General features: G+C 44.0%; 1 protein-coding gene across 1 annotated transcript in view; it reads right to left on the reverse strand.

Annotated features, from left to right (window-relative positions):
- SNRK (SNF related kinase) overlaps positions 1-4,534 on the reverse strand; it is a 39,764-nt gene extending 35,230 nt beyond the window's left edge. The window contains exon 1 of the mRNA XM_058036785.1: positions 4,330-4,534. The gene's annotated coding sequence lies outside the window, so the exon portion shown is untranslated. The remainder of the gene's footprint in view (positions 1-4,329) is intronic.
- Positions 4,535-17,441: the final 12,907 nt, after the last annotated feature.

Here is a 17,441-nt window from a genome sequence, read left to right on the forward strand (position 1 = left end):
TTCTTAGTTACAGACATTCATACATTTAAGCAATCCAGATCTGGTATTTCTGTCAACAATTGTATAAGCAACAGAGATAACTCATGGTAGTTGGACGCCCTAGCCCAGAATTATACTTTTCCAAGCTTGATAAACAGTATCTGAGTAGATTTTTGAGATTTTTGAAGATTTTTAATATTCTAAATCCCATCATATTTTCTTTTTTTTTCTTCTTTTTTCTTCCCCCAAAATAGCTAGGAACATGAACTGATGAAGAAATATTTTGCATATCAGATGATTTGTGACAGTATCACTATCTTTTAGACAGCATGCTAAATCTTTACATCTATGAAACTTACTGCAGAAACTTTGCAGAAAGCAGGTAACTCGATTTCTCCACCAAACTAAACTCCTTTAGAGAAGCTGCTTCATCTACTCCATGTTCATGAACTCTCAGAATTGTTTCACCTTTTTCCAATGTCTATTTATTAACATTACCACATAATTTTGTCACGCCAGGCAGTGCAGCTAAGACCATTAAGAGGAGCTCTAAACATTCTGCCATTAATCAGTGAACACTTCAGTGTGGCATAACATTTCAATGTTAGCCCTGTTTAAACACCTACATCTTTGTTGTAAATTCAGAACCACAAATACGATTGTCTTCCCATATCAAGGGAGGTGAAAGCATCACATGCCATCTCAAACACAAATGTTCAGATGCAAGTATGTGTGCATACCCTTAGTACCTGTTACAAACAACAATAATTGCTATTAAATTTCTTAATATCTTCAAGGTCAAATATCATATAGTTTTGTTTGACTGGCAATAAATCTGGTAACACAAAATTCAAGTACTGAATTTTGCCACTTAAGTTGCCACTGTGAGACTGGTGTTTTCCATCTAGGATACAAACTGCTTAAATCTTGACAAATATGTTGACTCCAACCAACAGTTACTCAGTTTCAATAGCTTATTCTCATTTATAGCATCCCAAATTAGTCAGGAACAGCCAGATACCTGAAATCTGCCATGCTTCATCATGAACTAAGATTATAATAAAGCCTAGGCCATCATCTCTCAAGTAAAGTCCAGTCAGTAACTAGATAGTAGTCAGTAACTCCTTTTTCTGCAACTTTCTGCTGCAGAAAAACCAACAATGATACATAAAGAATGAAAAGAAAACAGGCTGTCAAATACAGTGTAACATTTGTGTCCCAGCACAGTTGTAGAAGATCACTGTAACAGAGGGCTTCAGCTTTTCAGAAAGTGAACATGCACTGTTTTATACTTTGCAAGTATAATTATTTCTCATTAAGTTCTTAACATTGGTGACTCAATCAACTTATGTGTACTAGAACTCCGCCAGGGTGAGTTATCCTAGAGTTGTAAGGGAATATACGTTTTTTTCAAATCCTCTTAAGCTCTTACATAATACTGTTATGTGTATTAAAACAACAGGTACTTTACATTATTATAGCAGCTGTAGCATTTCAGTTAAGTGCTTGAAAATAACGTGACACAGAAGATGGGCAGAACCTTAGAGGCTACTAAAGTTAAGAGCTTACAGAATTTAATATTACTATATTCATCATAAACTGCAGCTCAGCTCTATATCCCTGATCTGAACCACATTTCATTGGTTTCTTATTTTAAGACACAATTATAAACACAATTAAGTAGGATTGGGCAGATGCTCACCAATAAGTTTCGCAGCTACGGCATTTCAGTGAAATTTTGAGAATCCAGAAAAGGAAATAATGTATTTCACAAGAGACACATTGTGAGGAAAAAACGTAGCTGCATCAGGATACTGTGTCCTTGAAAGCAAGGCAGGCCAAGCAAGACAAAGGTGCTACTTTGGCATTACAGTTGCCAGTGGGATAAAAGGGACAATGATACACTGAAGGTGTAGACTGCAAAAGAATTATTCAAGTATGATTCAAAGGCAGTTAGAAGGGACCAGGCTGGTCAGAACAGTGCACAAGATGACTGCTGCAAGTAAAAGAATATCTGCTGTAGCATATTAGCATGCACACCCTTAGCATGATATTTCTTTAAAATAATCAGAAAGCAGACTATTTATTACAGTGCAACCACCCACACCACATGGCAGTATCAGTTCTCATAGCACAATGATTCAAGGAACACCAGTAACCTGTAGGGTGTCCCGTGCTCAAACTGTACTTTCCTGCTTCTCAGTTGGGTAAAATGACAACAAAAACCATAACACAGTAAGTACATTTAAGATGCAATTCTCCCTTTTCCCTGTTTTTGATGAAAGCCTCAAGTGTGGATCATAAAGATGCTCTTAAAAGAGCCAGACGAATGTGCTGTCTTAGATGCTACCTTGCCTACCAGGCAAAGCTCCAGCAGTCAGGTTAGCTTCCCTTTCCTATCACTTGAAAAAAATATGTCATCATTCTACCACTTTTTTCATCATTTAGGATATTCAGGGAAATTAAGAGACAAGACTGGACTTCCTCCCCCTTAGTTTTTATTATTAAGTCCTCTAATCTGGATATTGTATGCACTAGAAGTCAAAGGGGCATACATTAGTCTAAGTAAACATTTTGACATGTTTCACAAGGTAAAATTTGACTGCACTGTTTGGTGCAGTTCTTATTCTTAAGAATTGTTAGTTCTTATTTGTTTCAGATTCCTTTGAAGGATCAGCAATAGTACAAAAACACCCACAAGCCAATTCCCCACTTTCTGTGATATATCTGCCAAAAAAGTCCCAGGATTCCTTAACTCAGTTCCTAATGGTGCACGCCTTAAAAAAAAAAAAAGCTTAACTGCAACACAATAAACATTTGTTAGTAAACACTTCTATACAGATTTCACTTTGCAGAGATTCGTTAAACTGGTCCTTCCCCAGAGCCTGAAGATCCAAATATATCCATAATAAACAACTCCAAAAAAGCAGCAGATATGACTAAGTAGCGACTGCACTACAGAGGGCAGGCGTAAGCATATTTGCATGCACTTCATTCATGCTAGATGGCTGAAAATCATACAATACGCTTCAGCTGCTCCAGGAACTGTAATGGTACCACCAAAGAAACGACTGCTTTGCCCTCATCTGCTCACAACAAGCTCTTGGAAGTGAGATGATCAAGAAGAAACTATCTATGAATAAGCAAAAATCCAAAGCGTGTATCCCATATAAAGGGTTCTCCTTCACAGGTATACTAGCATCTCCTACCAATAAAAATATCCAAGCTGAAAATAGGTCACTTTTGTCACCAACCATCCTCTGGCCAGTACAGGGGGTTTTGCCCTAGTGGATATCTCCAACACGTTACTCAGTCTACTGAGTAAAACCCTACTTACTAGAAAAAAATAAAAAAAACCCAAACCAAAACAAATAAAACCAACCACATGTATCCGCCCTTCAACTATTACCACGACGGCACATCAACTATTTTTAAAAATCATCTTCTACTAATTTAAGCACCTGGGTGCAAAACTCACCTGACAATAAGCACAAAGATCTCTGTGCAGGACCTTGCTAGTTATTCTACCAATTTCTATCCTAATCTCTAGGCAGTGAATCGAACGTAGTAAGTGCGCTGACAGCAGCACGGCACGTACTGACAAAGAACGAGGGATACTTCCAGCCTCTGTCAGGAGGGGCACGCTCCAGCCCTGGGCACAAGGAGACCAAGGCAAACCTGTTGGCTACGCACCGGATTCCGAGGGGCGAGATGCACCGTCATTCCCCTAAAACGCACCCGCGGCCGGACCCGAGGCTCTCGCCTGGCTTGTTTATTTTATTTTCCCCTTCCCGGCAGCAGAGCACACGCGGCGGGGCCGGCGCGGGCAGCAGCAGCAGCGGGGGAGTGGCGGAGGGGCCGGTGTCACCGCGGTCACACGCGCGGGGCCGGTGTCACCGCGGTCACACGGGGCCGTGCCGCACGGACACTGAGCCGCGCCGGGGGCACGGCAGGCTCCCGGCCGCCCGCCGTCCCTGCCGAACACCTGCATCCCGGGAGCCCGCTGTCCCCGCAGCAACAGCCGCGTCCGGGGAGCCCATCGTCCCCGCAGGAACACCCGCATTCCGGGACCCGCCGATCCCGCACGAACACCCGCATCCTGGGAGCGCGCCGTGCCCGCAGAAACAACCGCTTCTCCCCTCCCTTCCCCGAGCCCTCCCCTCCAGCCCCGCCGGCACCGACACACCGACCTTCGGTGGCGGCCGGGAAACGTCCCCTCACCGCCTCCTCCTCCCCCCGGGCCGAGGCCGCCATTGGGCTCGGCCGGCTCCGGGAGGGGGAGGAAGGAACCCACCACACCCCACCGGCCCAGCCCGAGCCGAACGCGGCCCAACCCCGCCGGCAACTTACTGCCCGCAGCGGCGGCAGCGGCGGCGTCTCCTCGGGGCGCCGCGCCCCGCGCCGCCCCCTGCATGGGCAGCGCCCGCTGCGACTGCCCTCGGGAGCGGCGGCGGGGACGGGGAGCTCGGCGGGGAGGGAAGGAGGGACAGAGGAGGAGACGGAGAGGGTCCAAGAGCCCAGCGGGGAAGGCCGGCGGGGCTGCGGCGGGTGGCGCCCCTCGCCCGCGCTGCGCTCGGACGGGACCCGGCGCTGCGGCCGCTCCCGCTGCGCCTCCGAGCCGCGACTGACAACAACGGCCGCGGCTCGCGCGGGGCCGCGAGGGGCGGGGCGGGGCCAACGCTCGCCCGCGCGCAGCCGCGCCTGCGCCGCTCGGCGGGAGGGGACGGGAGGGGAGGCCGCGCGCCGAGCGCAGCCGCGGCGGGGGCCAATGGCGGCGGCGGGGCCGGGCAGCGGATGGGGGGTCTGAGCGGAGCGGGACCGCCCGGTTCGGTCTTGTCCTGGGTTTCAAGGAGGTCCTGAGCAATTTCCCTTAGACATGGGAGAAAGAGCGGAGGGCGGAGTGCTGAAGGTCGGAGGTAGAGGGTGAAGAAGCCCGTGCGTCCGCCACCTGCGTTGCGGCGAGTTGACGGCGCCCTGTCCCTCTGGAGGGGACGCTGGGCTGGAGGGCTGCTTAAAGTTATGAAAGGGCCAGGCCTGTGATTCCTGGGTAGAAATAATAGAGTATAAATGAGACTGCACCAATCACAGAACCAATTAAATTGGGATAAACTTCTGAGATCATCCAGTCCGACCCGTGACCGAACACCACCGTGTTAACTGGACCATGGCGCTGAGTGCCACGTCCAGTTTGTCCTCAAACACCTCCAGGAATGGTGACTCCATTACCTCCCCGAGCAGGCCTTGGTGCCCCTTGTGCCCTGGGCAGCGATGGTGTGAGGGCAGCGAGGCACGCTGCTGTTGGATTCCCCTGTGGTGGGCAGGCTGGGAGTGCAATGGATGGTGGGGGGCATCTGGAAACAGAGTGTGAGGAAAGGATGGTGCGGAAGGCAGTGGGAGAAAACAGGGCAAGAAACAAGCCTGGCAGGGGCTCCAGAGTTTCCCTGCACGCACACACCTGGCAGAGCAGAGTTTCCCTGCACATATACACCTGGCAGAGCAGAGTTTCCCTGCACGCACACACCTGGCAGAGCAGAGTTTCCCTGCACGCACACACCTGGCAGAGCAGTTTCCCTGTACATATACACCTGGCAGAGCAGAGTTTCCCTGCACGCACACACCTGGCAGAGCAGAGTTTCCCTGCACATATACACCTGGCAGAGCAGAGTTTCCCTGCACATATACACCTGGCAGAGCAGTTTCCCTGCACACATACACCTGGCAGAGCAGAGTTTCCCTGCACACACACACCTGGCAGAGCAGTTTCCCTGCACATGTACACCTGGCAGAGCAGTTTCCCTGCACACATACACCTGGCAGAGCAGAGTTTCCCAACACACACACACCTGGCAGAGCAGTTTCCCTGCTCATGTACCCTGTACATGTATGCTGTTCGGGTAGTGAAGGTGAGGGAAACACCTCGAGTGTTTGGGCTAAGTAGGTGCTAAGAAGGGATGAGCAAAGCAGTTGCTCGGAGCATCAGAAATAAAGCAAGAGTTTGATCTGAAGATCAAGGAAGGAAAATCTTCGAATAGCCAGGGAATCAAAAGACTTGAAAGTGTCACTTTGAAAAGTGCCCTGGTGATTTTTTTTTTTCCAAATAGAAATAGCCAATCAAGAATTATGGAGAGAGAATACAAAACCTCGTTATATAGCTAAGCCTAATTTTAAGAAAATCTTTGAGAAATGCTGTTCATTTTCCCCCATGCTTTTACAAAATTTAGATATCATTCTTTTGTTAATAGCTTATGTACAGTAGAGGCTATTGAATTAACCTGGAATTTCTTAGCTTGAAACCAGTCTTTGTGAATACACTAAGCCAGACAATACAGTTCAGGAAATAACTAAACTGAAATAGTGTGATCATCTGTGATAAAAAGAACATAATGATTCTGTATTTTTAAGGTTTCAAAAGGGAAATAAAGTAAAAATACATGAAGGTTACAGGATATATTTAGTCTGAGCACTGCCTCCTACAAGAATGAGAATTTCATTATTTGGTCATAATTTAGACCACTCCATGGTCTCCAATCAGGCTTGATTCTCCACTCTTGCACCATTCAGGCCCCAATAAAACACAACTGATTGCTGAATTTATGAGATGGATTTGATGTAGGAGATTGCAATAACCAGCCCACCACCTGTGTCTGCCTGATTATCACTGATTTCTCAAGTCTAAGTTTGCACACGTGTGTGATACACACCACTTGGATTTCTGAGCCTGCTGTGCTCAGGTGATGCCTCGTGCTTATTGTGTTGTAAAACTTAAATCTAGATTCCGTCTCTAGTTAATAATAATTATGTATTTCCAGCTGGTTTTCATTGGCATGTTGAAGAAGGCACATCTCACAAAGGCCAAATGATGATTCGGTTCAGTGCCACTAAGTCTTAGCAAAATATTTTGGCATAAAGGACTTTTTTATATCAGCTAGAAATCACCTTTTCATCTATTGCACTGCCACACAGGATATTGCACTCAGGTGTACTCAGCTTTTCTGTATGTTTGCTTATGTGGGAGAGCAGGTGGGTGGAAAAGTATACATTTACAGGGAAGAAAAAAGAAAATTCTCACCTGCAACATAGCTATTCTGAGATACTGTAGTTAGGGTCACTTGTGCAACACAACAGCTCTTTTGCTCAATGGGATGAGTCTTTGTAGATGAGTATGTGTGAGACCAAGAAGAGGGTCAAGACTACACGCTGTGCTCAAGTGGAGACAGCAGGGACTGGCAGGAGTCTGGCAGTCTGTAGTGGGATGGAATTGCCTGTTTTCAGGCAGCTTTATCACTGTTTACACTGGATCACATCAGACACTTCTGAGACCAATACCATCCCCCCGACAAGGTAATGTAAATCTCCTGTCACATATACAGTCACTTACACTGGGCTTTGTCTTCAGTGGCCGGGGCCTTGTTTTGATTTTGTGAGGGTTTTTTTGCAGTGAAAACATAATTAATGTGCTAGGTACCTGCCTGCAAAATCACATGAGCTGCAGCGAGGTTGCTGGGGGAGGTTGGCCCTGTGCTGCTGCTTTTGGTTGGCCCCGCCTGGTTTGCCCTGCAATAAAAGTGCCGTGCCTCGGTGCCCACGTCAGCTATAAAACAGGACAGCTAATGCATGATAGCTGTGCCACAGCAAAACACACCTCCCCTGTCAGTCATCAGCCTGAATGTATTTGTCTAGGGAAGGTGACAGCAACAGCCTCATGCATCTGTCTGAGGGATTGCTCATGGCAGACATGCATCCAGATCAGACCAGACGACATTCCTCCTTGCTAAATCCAATCCATAATCTACTGCAGCAAGAAAATGGTAGATAATATTGGTTTTTACAGAATACCTACTGGCTGACATTAGAAATAACCTAGTTTCAGATAAGACACAGAAAGTGTAAGCCATCTGTCAAAAGTCTGGAGTGTATACACACATGTGAGATTGTTGGTCTACAGGATTTGAGAAGGGATATGTTCTTTAAAAGATGAATCATTACGGTTCACCTCTCTCCAAAATTAGGCTAATACTCAATGTAAATTATTTTGCACCTTTCCAATGCAATGTGTTTGAAATGCAAAGTAGTGCAAGAAAATGTTGGGATGTGTCAAAATGCTTGAGGCTGGAATAATGACCTTGGACCAGCCTTTGTGAGTATGTCCATTCTCCCTAGTAATTCCCAAACCCACTGGTCAAATCTGAATTAAAGGGGTAGATATTCCCAGAATTACATGTTTTCATAAGTGTCATGAAACTAGGCCTGTGCAGCAAACAGTAGCCTTACCTGTATTCCCTCTATAGCAAAAGCTGCAGTGTGAGCTCACCCTTCATTAGTCACAGGAGAATCCGCATGGATGAGAGTGGCTTTTTCCCCTCAGGGTGGAAAAAGCTTCAGTCAAAATTCACACTTCATTAGATACTGGATAATCGGAGCATGAGGCTCAAATCCATAGGCCTCATTAGTTCCCTTTCATTATTAAATTATTAACAGTTTCCCTGACAAAGCAGAACAAAGCAGCTGCCTTTGGACAGATATAGAAGAGTACAATTTATACTGCAGCTTATGGAGGACATTCAGATCCGTACATTTCCATGATCAGGGGAGCTAACTCAAGTTTCTGGGCTGATGCAGAAACTGCTGGAAATATCCAAAGAAATCAAGCCTTTTCTGAGGTCAAAGCTGTATTTAAGATTTGCAAACGATCTCAAAGGCAACAAGAAGAGCTTCTGCCACAACTCCAAGAGTAAAAGACTGAAAACAGGAGTGATTTTCTTCCTGAGTGGGGGAAGTGATCTGGCAATGGAAACAGATGAGGTTGTGGCACTCAGAGCCACTGTTGCCTCAGGCATATCGTCAAGGTCTCCAAGATCTCTGTGCTTAGAATTCATGGGGGGAGAGCTGCCAGCAATGGGTGAGGATCAATTCACGGATTGCATGGGAGGATTTGACCCATAAACATTCATGGGATCAACAGAGCTGTATCTGTGCTGTTGAGGGAGCTGTCTGGTTTCACTGCAAGACTGCGCTTTTGTCTTTGACAGTGGAGACTGGGGTCTCCACAACCATTGGAGTGCTCTCCAATGAGTCTTGAAAAAACTCCAAAGGAAAACTGTTAGCTGATCAGCCTCACTGCAGTCCATGTGGAAATCCATGTCCTCTTGGAACACTTTTCTGAACACAGGAAGGAGGAGGTGATTGGGAACAGCCAGTGTTTCTCACCAATCCAATTGCCTTCTGTAGCAAAATGACCGGATTTGTAGATGAGGAGGAGCAGAGGATGTTGTGTACCTTGACTTTTGCGATGCTTTTGGCACCGTCTACTGTCTTGCATCCAAATTAACACATTGTGGGCTAGATAGATGGACAACCACATGGGTAAAATACCGGATGATAGGACACAGAGGCCAGCAGTTAAAGGGCTGTACTCTCTCTGGAGACCAGTAAGAAGTCAAGTACTGTAGGGATCTATCCTGGGACCTGACCTGTTTAATGTCTGTAGGAATGCCTAGAGGCAGTGACAGAGTGCCCTTTCATCAGGTTTGTGGATGACAGCAAATTAGTGGGAGAGCCAATATGGTCTAGGGTAGAGCTGCCACTCAGAGGGACTCAGGCTGAAGGAATGGTATGACAAGAACCTCATGAAATTCAAGCAGGACAAACAGTATCTGGGACAGACTGACTCTGTGCAGGGTACAGCACTGCAGGGAAGGGCCTGGAGTCCTGAGGGACAGCTGGGGTAAGCCCCAGCCAGCGATGAAGGCTTACAGCACCCTGGGCTGTGTCAGCTGGAGCACAGCCAGGAGAAGGGGGGAAGCAATTACCGTCCTCTATTTGGCACTCAGACTGCATCTGGAGTACTGTGCTTTTCCACCACCATGTAGTTGCTCTACAATGCTGCTGCAGGCCTTTCCTAAAGGTTTCTCCCTCCTTCTCCTAGGAAGAAAGAGGCACAAACACCCACACACAGCCTGTACTACAGAGGAGGAAACACAAAGCAAGGCCATGGGTGCTCTAGTGCTGTGGAGGAAGAAGGTGTGTGCTTCCTGCCATGGGTGGAGAGAAGTGTTTCCCACTGGTGCCAAGGACAGTTAGAGTTGCTGCCTGCTGTGAAGGAAGCACATTTTGTATCCCCTAACTCCTCATTTGCTTCTTAGTCAAAGCAACTAATCCCACTTGGTGACACACATAGCAGGGACAGTGATACAGGGGACCCTTGGACTGACAGGAAAACTGGGATGGGGCCCAAATTGACTTAGGCAAGGAGGGCAAAAATATCAGGCTGAGAACCAGCATGCAACCTCTGTGGGTCCTGACTAGCACAGAGGCAGTGCAGAAACTTTGCCCTTCCTATGATACCTTTGTCCCACATCTTGTTCTGGTGAGCTGATGACACAGTTCAGAAGCTCCTGCTTCACTCAGGAAGGAACAGGACATTAAAAGAACATCAGGCATAGAAATGATGAATGAAATAAGGTTTGACATGGATTCATAATGCCTCATTCTGAAAGGATAAAAATGTGTCACTCTGGAAGGAAAGGTAGAGGCAGAAAGTCTGTGGACAGGGTATTAGTGTTCTAAGTGATAAACTAATTAAACATAGTAAAGTTAGGAGTGGTTCTAGGGCTGGTGCCTTGCATACTTTTTCACTTATGGTTTTGGGCTCGGCCCAAGTTATTTAGGGATTCCTAGTAACTCTTCTAGAAGAGCCAGCATAGGAAAAAGTGAGTCAGTTGTAGAAAAAAAATCCCTTAGTGCCAACATGTTTCTTTATAGTAGTCAGGAGCCTAACTCAGGAGTACTCCCTGTCCTTCTCTGTTCTGGGAAAGGTTGGGAGGCTTTTGTGTGGGACAAAGTGCCAGGTTTCCTTGTGCAGGTGTCACACTGGCTGGGGAAGACTTTGTCTGAACTGGATTCCCAAAACCCCTTATCACCTTGCCAGGGTAGAATAATAAAGAAAGCAGCATTGACCTGGGATGAGGAAGGACAGGTATGAATGGCAGAAAGAATTCTTTCAAATTCTCTGGGAAGTATGGGCTTGAATACCCTAAATGTAGTAGAAAGTGTAGAAAAGCAGCCATATGTGTGCTGCTACAGGGAAAAAGCACACAATTATTGCATTAAAATCAAAATTAGAATTCTGATCATGTGACAGATTACTTAACCCCAGTTGTTTGCTACTGAAGCGTAAGTGCTAATGGCTAGGATATGACCTATATTCCACCCTGCCTCTTTAATGGATGAAACAGGACCATCATGTCCTAAAAAGCAAATATTTAAAAGCTTTTTGCACTATTATAATTGTTGCTTACTTTCAGCAATGTTCAAACACACATTGCCTACAGAAGGGTCCTTAGTAGTACATACCCCTGATTTACACTTAATTGCAGCCAGTGCAGAGTAGGAATTAGCAAGATGCAATGTGGAAACTTGTAGCTGAAGACCTGTACAACCATGTAATGCCATGGACTTAAAAATAAGATATTTCTTGGAAGGAAAGCTTGAGTTGCACCTTTGAGGGCAATTGTAGTCATGGAACAGCAGTAATAATGTTTTACACAGCAAAATGTGTTTCTTTGGAATAACTGATGTTCATCTAAAAGGATAGTGTTGCCATTTTCACAAGTACAACACTTTTATTTTGAAATGAAACATTTCAAAAATTCATGTCAACAAAGGGTTTGGAGTTAGGGGGTTTTGTTTGATTTATTTTTTAAATTCTGATGTATGCTGTACTGAACACTTACACATCTGCTATCAGCACTCAACAAGTGTAGTCAGAATGACCTCTGCCAGCACAGTAAAGGCCAATGGTTCAAGCTGTGTGGTTAAACTCACACTCTGGAATGAAGACTGAAGGGCAGAGCAGCTTTCCAGGTTTAGCAGACTGAAGCTCTACATTCCCGAAGAATTCACAGCTCCAGCCTTGGCCTGGGCTTTGCTACCAGAGCTGGAGAAATTGTATCCACCTACACCTCAGCTTCACTTTGGCCCGTGCCTTAGAGCTCAGCAAACAGTCCTTCTATTTTCCTTGTGGTTTTTTTTAACTTTTGTTCAGTCTTCCTTTTTCTTCTTAGTCTTCCTTTTCTCTAGGTGGTCTGAGAAGAATGCTGTGTGCTTAATTTATCAGATATCTGATTTACAAAGTTTCTGGCAAATGTTTAGAACTTCTCAATTCAGGCTGGAAATGAAAAAAAAAAAACCAAACAGTTTTCTTATGATGACTTTGCTTCTGACACTGAATAGGTGCACAAATTGAGTCTCTGGGAGAGATAAATAAAGAGCCATTTTCACTGAAAAATAGGAAAGAAAAGGAATAGAAATGAGACTTCAGAAACTTCTGGTTTGTAAGAACTGTCACATAATGTAGTGGTTAGAGCCACAACACAAAATAACCATGCTCATACAATGCATGATTATTTGAACAAGTAGGAGATTTACTGTGTTTTAGACAATTTTCATGCTGTTAAAGGCAGCTTGGATGTGTTCATTAACATTCTTCCCATTTTACAAAGAGAAACAATATTGGACCACATTTTTAAAAATCTTCAGGTCTAGCTCCAAATGAAAAGCAACCCCAAACATAATTAAATGCAGAACTTGAAATTCCATTTCCATGTTTAAACAATGACATTCTCTTGCTCAATCACTGGTAAATAACATTTGTTGTCCATTTACAACTAGGGTATTAAAAAAAGAAATAGGATGTCATGATTCCTAATTAGAACATTCATGTGGAAGTGTTGCCAGTCTTCATGATAGATGCATGTATTTCTCAGGGTTCCCACAGTAACTGTTTTATAGCTGAGTTGGATTTGTCACTGACATCTCTGAAACTGTGTCAATGTTGTCTTGAAGTCCTACCCGGTCCTTTCCTGCCTACATCTGACTGAGAATTCAGGCGACCAGATTCTTTGAGGACTGAAACCGAGCAAGTTATGTCATGAAGCCACTGTTGTTCTTGTTCTCTGTTCAAGAGGAAGACCAGGATTAGCTTTTCTTTAGACCCACAACAGGAAAATATATGCTGTTTCAACTCCCTCCACCAGTCTAAGGACTGGCAACAGAAGGAGAAAGAAAACCCAGGGTTAATATTTTTTCTGTCTGTTTGATCACTGCCTGTGAATCAGAATTTGTCCCATGGCATTATAACCACATTCACTGTAGGACTATTTTAGAAAATCATCAAGACTATTTATTTAATACTCCTGTAATATATAAATGAGTCTGTATTACTCACAGTGAACATATGCTTTGCTGTATTTTATTCTCATGTCAATGCAACCCCATTATTATAAATCAAACAGAGAATTTGACAGACTACTCCATTCATGTCTTGCTCACTGCTCCCACTGTTCCCTGAAACACACACAATAGGCCATTTGTAAAAGGAACAAACTCCAACAGCTGATTTTAGTTCATTTAACAGCTGAGTGCATCTTGGTGTAACCCCAAAGATGTTTTAGCTTATTTGTTTTGACTAGCAAACTTGTTAGCTAGCTCATGTAATACTGGTGAAATTATAGTGGGTTGTTAGAAATGTATTTAGAACAGTTTTTAATCACTGATATTCAAGTTCTTCAAAAGGCACTGTGCAATATTATCAGCAAGAACTAAATATTCTACTTGAGAAATAAGAGGCACATTCCTTATCTGTTGTTTGAACAAAGAAAAGGGTGGGAGCATTTCTCAAGCAATCACCCATTCAAAATATTTCCAGATCGAATCATACCTTTCACACTGAAGAGTATAAATGACTGCAGTGAAGTACATTTCATAATGAAACAAAACAAAACATATTTCGTAATGGAACAAAAAACTACCTAAATGTAAGTTTTTGTGACCAGCAATACATTTTGTCATCATATAATTCACATTGATACAGTATAACTGGGGCAGAGCTTGGAGAGTATTTCTGAAAGGCACAATTTTCTTAACATTTGTTTTAAATTACTCATTGTATTTTTTAGGTTTTTTGACTGCTTGTTCTAAAATTACTGATCTGTTTGTTTTATCACATCTCAAGGAAACGCAAGCATGTACATGTAATAAAACTGTTATGATACTTGTTTGTGCACTTTGCATGCTAGCTGACTAGGCAAGCAATTATGCTAATCTAGCTGCTAAATGTATTTATTACTCGTGCTGGAGTTACAGCCACACCTGTCTGCTCTGGCTCACACCAGGGCAGGGGAGCTGGGGAACAGCAGTGCTCCTTCAATGCATGGAAAGCTTTGTAAGAATGTTCATGTGTGGCAGACCTTTCCGCTCCAAACATCCCAATCCTCAAATATCTGATATTAAGGGTATTTGATCCACAGATCATTGGGAAGGACTCGCTGATTTGGAAATCTCTGTGATTGCTTTCCAGCCTTTGGTAGATACAGGCATTAAGGGAGTCAGAGAAATGCAACCTGAAAGGAATTCTGTCATGTCACGACTTCCACAGCAGTATGAGAAACTCCACTGTTCCGCCCTTGTAAAAAGGTCTTCTAGTAGTAAGAGACGATAGATCTGCAAAGCATTAGTAATCATCTGGCCAAGGAGGGCAAAAGTTTTTTTGCTTTTTCTCTTCACATTCCCCCTGAGGGTCACCTGTACATATGGCCTTAACTCTCTCTTCAGAGAAAACCCAGTGAGGGTTTGGAAGTGCTGGGATGCAGAAAGAGAATGAAGCTTAGGAGAAGGCGCTATACTGTACTTCCCAAGAACCCTAAATTGATATTTTGTCTAGAAGTTGGAAGAGGCGAGGTCAAGCATTGGGTGTGCAGGCACCTTCCCTCATAAGCACCTTGGAGGTACATCGAATCCCCACGAAATCCCAGTTTTGCCAGGACTAGATTCCACATAAATCTGAGTACTTAGTGTTGAGCACTGGCGGCTCTGGGATCTAAGCCTTACTCGCATCTCTGGAATAATTATTCTGAAGCCTTTGGGGTCCCAGCCAATAGAACACAGTAGGCACAAGGATTTAGGTGGAATTTAGTCCAGCAGAGTCTGGGACTAAGATCAATATTTAGATTAATTGAAGGTGTTATTCACCGTTCTCTCCCCCTCATTTTGGATAGCTAGCAATCAGCCTTTTCTTTCTTTTAGAGGTCTGAATATTTATGCAACCAGGAATAAATCTATCCCAACCTCCTCTAGGCTTTCCACAATTAGTCCTTCCGACTACACTCCAGAGTTGAATCAGACACCTTCTAGCAGTGATGTTCAGAGCACAACTGGGTGACTGTCAGCTGGCCAAACTTGCACATGCTTTGCAGTGCATCTCTGGTTTCCTAGGGAACCTCGCCTGTGTCCTCCTGTGGTGTTCAGAGGCACCCAAGAGATATTCAGTTCCTGCCACTGTTCATGGTTTTATACATCCCTAAGTAATCAACGCATGAAAGGTGCATTTGCATTTTTTATTCTTAAATTTCTAAAGGAAAAAGATTAATTGCTGACCATACAAAGCCGTTGTAATTCTGGCTGTAAAACTCAAGAGCCTTGCCTAGAAGTTTGAAGCTGAAGCTGTACCTTATTCATCTCACCTACACTGCCAGTGTGGGCTAATGACCAGCTCTGACTGGCAGGCCACTGTTCATCCAAGCATCTTACCTGTGGCTTGGTTCTGGTTTATTTGTCTCCTATTGTTCAAGAACCAGTTATTCTTCAAAGATCCAAATCTGTCTCACAGCCCAAATATCCAGTGTCATCCTGCAACCATTAACAGCTTACCTCTTGCCTTGCACAGTAGGCAAGCAGGCTGAACTTCCTCCAGGAGTCTTTAAAGAACACAAAGTATCTTTGCTCAAGAGTAGGTTATTTATTTCTTAAAAGAAGAGAGTGTGTGTGCGTGTGTGTGAGCACTGGATATCGAGGGTATTGACCAAAATCTTTTCAGTGAGCTTTTCTTTCAAAACAGAAAATTCTCCATAGAGAGCAAATGCTTCTGGGGAAAGCAAAGGTTTAATTAGGAGATTTTTCAGTCAGTCTTCATATGTGCTCATTCATCTATCTCTAGAGACTCAGAGACCCCTGTCGCAGATGTAGGCTTGATATGCACCTTATCTTCTCTTCTTTACACATACTGGTCACAGATGTCTGAACGCTACATTTTCCATGGCAGGCTGAGGATTTAATGCTTTCCCCTAGAGGAGAGATAAGAGCCAGAACATGTGTAGGCAGCATTACATTTTCATTTGTAATCAGTGATGTGTAAAGTTTGTAAAAGTTTGTTGACACTCATATGATATATTCTATCTCCATTAAGAGGTAGTGGACAGAGTTACATGGTCAGATACAATTTTGTTTGAAAAGAACTTCTCTCCTTTTACCAGTCCAGAAACATTCTCCATAGCTTCTGTCTCATGTAAAGAAATACAGAGCCTTATCGTTTTCCAGTCTTATTACTCTTTCTTATCATTCATATTTAATGTGTTTCTACATTCTGTGTTGTAGCCATTTACATTTTATTGATTCTTGGATGCAGTTTACAAGTCAATGATTTATTATCTTTCACTTCTCTTTGTGCTGACAGGGAACATTGCTAAATTGCTAATTCTGGTGTAGTGTGAGGTAAATATATTTGTGTCCAAATCCTGTGAAAGAGTACAGTACACATTTAAGCTGTGCTAATTATTATTACACAAGTTTTTAGAAGAGGAGAGAAGAAAATTCATGGTTAAGGGTGACATCCTATTTTCTGCTCATGAAACTTGGTATTGAAGTACATTAAATTCATTCATTCTCTGTCACTGTTTAGGGGGCTGTGCAGTGTCTGGCACAAGAGAGGACACAAAACATTCAGGCCAGAGCTTTTAAACTGAGGTGCCAGATGGTGAGTATCCAAGACTTTTGAGTTAAGGATTAATTTAAGAACCTCTAAATTGAAAAATGAAATGCAATGCTATGTGTGCATAAAAATAAAATTTAAAACAAAAACTGCTGAAAAGTGAGCCAAAATATCTGGTGTAAGCCAGTGCATAGGGTAAGGTCTGGGGCCCCATTATGGTGTGTATCACTTTCCATGAGCAGAAGCATGAGTAAAACCAGGGGACACACATAACAAACATGGGACAGGGACCAGCCACAGCTGCAGGGCACTGCTCAGTCCCCTGATGATGGTGGCAGCTGGCAGGTCTGCCCTGAGAGATTTGCGATTCCTTCCACACCAGGCATTTCCAGAGCAAGGATCAGATCCCCTGTGTACAGTGGTGTTTGCCCTGTCCTTTGCCCCTCTCTGCTTTGTAAATTATTTTTTGTGAGGGACAGAGTAGGGAAAATAGGCCATGGAAGTTCAGCTGTGTTGGCAATAAACCAGTCCCTTTTCTCTGGCTCACCTGGCAACAAGGCTGGTGAGGTGTTGAAAACTTCACAGATAATTGCTGGAGGACCGAGTTCATGATGAAATGGCTTGGCAAAAATTAACACCTGGCAAAAGTGAGTTATTTGCCCAGGAGAAATAGTCATTTCCACTCCTCATGGAACCTGTG

Source organism: Melospiza georgiana, chromosome 1 (genome assembly GCF_028018845.1).
Source record: "Melospiza georgiana isolate bMelGeo1 chromosome 1, bMelGeo1.pri, whole genome shotgun sequence".
In the NCBI taxonomy this organism is placed as follows: domain Eukaryota; kingdom Metazoa; phylum Chordata; class Aves; order Passeriformes; family Passerellidae; genus Melospiza; species Melospiza georgiana.